This window comes from Monodelphis domestica, chromosome 4 (assembly GCF_027887165.1).
Source record: "Monodelphis domestica isolate mMonDom1 chromosome 4, mMonDom1.pri, whole genome shotgun sequence".
In the NCBI taxonomy this organism is placed as follows: Eukaryota; Metazoa; Chordata; class Mammalia; order Didelphimorphia; family Didelphidae; genus Monodelphis; species Monodelphis domestica.
This window is the reverse complement of record NC_077230.1, coordinates 244167995-244173994: the sequence shown is the minus strand read 5'-3', so window position 1 is coordinate 244173994 and position 6000 is coordinate 244167995. Positions and strand designations below refer to the sequence as shown.

Here is a 6000-nt window from a genome sequence, read left to right as displayed (position 1 = left end):
TTGGAGAAGGAAATGGCATATCTTTGCCAGTACCTCAAATAGGGTCACAGAGTAGAGCAGGACTGAAATGACACAGCAAAGACAACATGTTACCTACTTAGCTTCATGGTGCTTGGACAATTCCCTCTGTGTCTTAGTCTGTTTTATCACATGTAAAAATGAAAGGTTGAGACAAGATAGTTTTTTAAAACCTAACCTTCCATCTTAGAATCAATTGTAAGTATTGATCAGATCTCCATCTTATCCCTTTTGTCAAATGATCATTAGGACTGAATACCCAAAACTGGCTATGTCCCCAAAATTGTGGAACAAAAGAAGAGCTTTTCTTTCCTCTGTATTACTGGTCAGGTATAGAAACAATACTGAAATAGCAAGTAGGTTGTATTCCCAATAAGACTCTTCACCTGTCACCTACGAGGCAAAGGTGGCAAGCCCAAGGGCACCAGTCTGCTGCTCTCATGGCGGTACTTCTGTCTAACAATAATAGCAGACAGGCAACAAGCATTGGCTAAAGATGACTGGAAGTCTGCCAGAAGAGTGGAAGGTTGTATTGTTCAGTCAATAAAGGCAAAATGTATGGTAGCTACCAGAAACCTGGAAACTAAATTCTGAACCCTGATTATTTTCATAAATATTACCAATAATTAAAATATACTTAGGTCAGCCAAGTAAACTGAAAGGAGACAAGCAGATCCAGGGCTCAATTTGGCCAAACTGAAAAGGCTTCTGGCTGAAGACAAGCAATGATTTTTAATAAAAATGGAAAACATGGCCCAAAGCATCCGTCCTAGACTATATCTTTATTCTCCAAGAATTCTTGATGCCAGATGTCTCATGCTTAGGATTTTGGAAAGGGTGGGAAAACCAGGTGAAAATCTGCAGTCAGTCAAAGTCCTTGTCAGCCAGATAAGATGATTTAAAGCTTTCTACAAGTTGACCTAGATCATATTGGGTGCTGAACAATACACAAAAATAAAAAGGCTTGTTCCCCAGGCCGTTCAGAATCTTAGGTGCCAAACCTTAGTTCAGTCAGTTGTTTTAAATTAAAGTTGTTTTAAAAAGGAGTTAACTAAAGAAAGATACCAGAATTTACCTAGAGCTTGACCTAAATTATAACATTATCCATTATTCCCTTTAAAGCCCAGTTTCTTGAATGAATCTTTCCCTGTGCTACATTCCCTTAATAATTTGCTAATGATTATCTTTCCTTATTAATAAAGAACTAGTGCCTTTCTATAATAATTTCTATTATTTTAAATATACATGTTCATGTATAGTATCAACACATACTATCTTATAGTATATGTAGCATGAAATATTTTACAGTATTGTTATTGATGAAGTATTTTCATATATTTTACATTATATATAGTATTTTATAGATATATAGATGAAATAGAAACACACATGTTATATTTTATATATAGTATAGAAGAATCATGAACACATGATATTTTAGAATATTATATATAGTAGAGATGGAATATTTTCATTTTCCCCGTTAGAGGTGACTTGTCAGAATAATCACAATTTTGAAATGGACTTAGGGACGTTCGAGTGCTTGCCCCTATTTTCGCAGCCAGGAAAGGTGCGGGCTAAGCTTCTGAATTCAGGTCTCATGACTCTTAGAGCATTGCTCTCTTTCACTATACCACACTACCGAGAAATAGGCAAATGATCTAGTGAAACCGGCCTTGGAAAGAGTCTCTCCTTTTCTAGTAGCTCAGGGAGGAGCCAGATTATTGCTGCCTGGAAGAATGCATGACTTGTGACCGCTTCCCGGGTTAGTAGCTCTCAGTGAGACATCCCGGTCCAAACCCAGGCACCAAAGCATCTCCGTGGGATAGGCAGAACTGGACCAAAGGAGGGGGCAGAGCTGCGGAGGAGTGCAGTCCCGGAGGACCCTCGCCAGCAGTCTACACCTAAATCGCTTGGGCTGCGCCCGGGCCGAACGGAACAGGTTAAAGCAGCTCCCCCTCTCCCACTCTCCACGCCTCCCGGGTTTTCCCCCTTGGCTTGGGGTTTCCTGTTTCAGTTCTTAGTGATCTCCAGCAGCAGGTGCTGGTTCTCCAACTCTCCTACTTAGAGGAGGAGGACAAGGAAGGGAGAGAAAGGGGAAGAGAAGGAGGAGGAAACAGTGGCGGCTGCTCCCGCTGGCGGCCGGGAGAGACAGAGAGAAAAGGGAGAGAGAGAGAGTGGCGGGGAAGAAACCCCCGCCCTGCCTCGCGCGCCCAGGAGCTGGGGGCCGGAGAGGGGTGCGGGCGGAGCCCCGGAGACCCTGCTGACAGCGGAGCTGGGCGGCGGCGGGCGGGATGTGAGGGAGAGGCACCAGCGGAGCAGAGCCCAGCGCAGTGGAGCGGAGGCCGAGTGGCAGCAGCGGAGGCAGGGCGCAGAGGGAGCGGCCACAGCTGGACTAGCCGGGCCGGCCGGGCGTGTAGTCGTGCTGCAAGTAGGTTAAACCTCAGATCTGTAAGTGTGAGTGTATAAAAGTGAGACTATGTGTGTAAAAGCAGGAGGAGGGAGGCGCTGCGGCCGCCAGTTCCTGGCCATTCTCGCTGAGCTTAGTCCTTCCCTCAGGGAAGGGGCCAGGAGCCGGGCTGGGCGGGGCCGTTCCCTGGGAGGCCGGGGCGGGCGTGCGTGCCGGGAGCACGCCTGAGCTGGGGCCGGGCCCTGAGCCGAGTGGAAGCCGGAGCAGGAGCTGGAGCCGCGGCGGGGGCGCGCCCGCGGACTCCCAGGAGGCGGCTGTCGGGCCCGGCCGCTGGCTACAGCCGCCGCTGTCGCCCTTTTTCAGGCCGCGGAGGGTCAGGGCCCCCCGAGGTCGAGTTGGTGAGATCCCAAGCCTGGAGGCCGCGGCCCGGGACGGAGCGGGGATCCCGGTTGCCCTGGTCCTCGGTTCCCCTTCTAACCCCCAGCCTTGGAGACCCTGAGGAAGGTGAGACGTCGACAGGCTCCATCCCAAGGTGGAGCGACCAACATGGAGGCGGCTGGGGCCGAGGGGCAAGAGAGATGGAGGGAAGGAGGAAGGGAGGGAGGATGGACAGGCAGCAGGCAGAGACCTCCCCGTCCCTGCCCCCGCCTCCTCTCCCTGAGCTGCTGTGGGAGGGACCACACCCGCCGACCCCCGGTTCGCCGCCTTCACTCTCTGTCTCCAAACGGTCGCTGGCCCCGGCTCGGACCGACCTCATCCTTCATTCCCACCGAACGGTCGGCGTGATTGCTCTGTCCCCAGCCCACGGGAGAGGTCAAGGTTGTGGCCCCTGGACACCCACCCGCACGCCCCTTTAAAAGTCCCGCCCGCAGCCTCTTTCCCTATGTCCCGCCGGAGGGGGGCGGGGGATGATTTTAACTTCGTTTTCTTCACCTCGGGGCAGACCAACATCCCGGGAATCGGGGGCTAGAGCTCTTCTTCTTGGGGCCCTGGAGCTGCATTGGGGGATTTGGCCGGGGGAACACCCCACTCCCTTCTCCCTGACTCCTCTAGTGTCTGAGGATTCAAGTGTCTCTTGCCTTGGATTGACATCTGGCCATGTAAGGGACTGGGGCCCAAAGACCTTAGGTTTAGAAATCTGTGAAAGTTGCCTTGTGCTAGTGCTATGGGACATTCACCTGTTTTGTGCATTTTCATCCGTGTCTTTCTGTTAATGGCACTTACATCAAATGGAAGGAGTATTTCTAGGATTTTTGAGCAAGGCTTGGAAATGTTGAGACATAAAATATCTAAACTGTTAGGGCTCAAAGGAATGATTTCTCATTAAATATCTCTGGAATTTATATGCAGTTAACCATTCTTAACCCTGGGTTCCATTTCTTGGCAAGTAAATGCTGTTTGTTGTTTTCTGAAATTAGAAAGGAAAAAAAAAACTTTAACCAGGGTTAGGGAAATTAGTTTTACCAGAGAGAGTAATGCCTAGAAAAATGCATGATATGGAACTAGCTTCAAGTTTTGCCCTTTTCACAGTGTTTTGAGGGAAATTTTTTTTGGTGTTATCCGTACCTTTATTATAATTGTGAAAATTATTTTTCAGACAAGTCTGAAGAAAATTTTTTTGATTTATTTTTCTACACAAATATTTGCCATGTATATATCAAGGATAGGTTTTTTTCCCCCAAATAGTTTAAAAATCAAACCAGGTGCTTTTAGCAACGTTATTTAAATATCAATAATAAAATAAATCTAAGTTGCTAGTCTTGTTTTATTTTTGTTATCTAGGGTTTAGCTAATGAAAGTGATTTAGACTAGGAAAAAAGGAACATTTGTGAATTTTCTATTATTTATTAACTTTTTGCTTACTGGTACATCCAGATTTTAAAATGTCTAAATTAATTAGATAGCTGCCTTCTTTAAAGGCAGATAATTCCTGGTGGGAACTGCCAAATTTACAAAAGTAATTGGTTAATAAAGTATTCTCTACCTAGTTACCTTACCTTCATTGCAGTGGTCTTCAATAATTTCCATATTCATTTTTTTAGTTTGTTCAGTAAATAGTTCCTTTAAAACTTTTTTCAGTGTATTTCAATTCTTTTTGTTTTTCACTTGTAAATTCAAAAGTTTACTATTCTATCCTGATATTAACTGTTTGAGAGAACATTTCTATGGAGTCAAATTAATTGAATATAAGGGATTAATTATTCAGGATTTTTTCCCTGTCTGGAAATTCCTCATTCTTTTGCAAAGCTAGAGAGTATGAGAGTGAGGATTGATTTGTTTGCAATCATTATTTAAATAAATTCCACTACAATTTCTAAATTATTCATTTACCATGTTTTTTGATCACTTATTTCTAATGCACTGAACAAGTTATATCAAGGAACTCAGAGTCATAGAATAGATTCCTTGTCCTCAAGAAGCTCATAGAATGGGAAGAAAGGAAGAACATACAAGTCAAGGACACAGCTATAATGCAAAGCAGTATACAGTCAGTGAGTTTCTCCCCTACCTTTCAACTTTGCCTTCCTCCATCTTCTTGTTCACTCCAAAGTAGGGAGGTCCTTTCTCTCCCTACTATTGAAGACTTCCCTTATGACATGAACTCCACCTGTATTCTCTGGAACCTTGTTCATTCCTTTTATTTTTTATCTTGAATCCTTTCTGCACTACTGACTCTTTAGCCTACATTATGTCTTCTACAATTTTTCCCTTGATCTGACCACCCCATTTACCTTTCCATACCAACTTTCTAGAAAGAGTAATTAGTACACATTTCCTAATGCTATCTGACCACCCATTTATTCTGTTGTACTTTTGCTTTCATTCCTTGCCACCATACTGAAACTTTTCTCAGTAGTCCATTTGACCGATGAACTGCAAAATCACTTGTTTTTTCCCTCTTCTTTAACTTTTCTGTAGTGTTTGATATATTGATAACCTTCTCTTTCTTGTCCTTCTGTCAGTATTCCTTCTCATTCTTGCCTAGATCTTCCCTCTCTGGCTCCCAAAATACTTGTATCTTTCAGAGAGTATTTTCTTTGACCTTCTCCTCTTTTTCTAAATATAGTCTCTCCCTTAATCTCATACATTTCCATGGCTTCAGTAATCATGTCTTCACAAATGATTCAGATCTCTATTTCCAGCTGTAGTTCTAGTACCTCATTCTTAACTGCCTGTTAGAGACATAGAAATAGGAATATATGGAGTAGGTTAATGGAATGATATGTTATTTGGATTAACTGGAATTAAGGGCACATACATGAAACATAAAGCTGAAAAACAGTAGTCAATATGAAGTTTTTAATCATTGGAAAAATACAGTTGGGAGCCTACATGATTTTGCCCCAACTAGTTATGCCATAAATCTTCCTTATAGCAAAACCTTACTGTATTCTATGTAAGGAGTTATTCCTGGAGAACTTTGTTCGAAGTTCGGTAATGAAATTGTTTGTACTAAATGATATAAAGAAAGAATAGTAGGCTTGGGTTGGGCATCTAAAAATCTGGGCCAAAGCCCTTACTGAATTCACATCACTTTTTACAAGGACTTTACCTTTCTGCACCTCTTTTCT

General features: G+C 43.9%; 1 protein-coding gene across 3 annotated transcripts in view; it reads left to right on the top strand.

Moving 5' to 3' along the window:
- Positions 1-1717: 1717 nt before the first annotated feature.
- Positions 1718-6000, top strand: part of ZC3H12C (zinc finger CCCH-type containing 12C) — an 88870-nt gene continuing 84587 nt past the window's right edge. Inside the window, exon 1 of one of the 3 annotated variants that reach the window (XM_056794432.1) lies at positions 1718-2449. The gene's annotated coding sequence lies outside the window, so the exon portion shown is untranslated. Of the gene's footprint in view, positions 2450-2794; positions 2933-6000 lie in introns of those variants that run through there. The other 2 variants (XM_007494870.3, XM_007494871.3) reach the window with 2 other exon arrangements.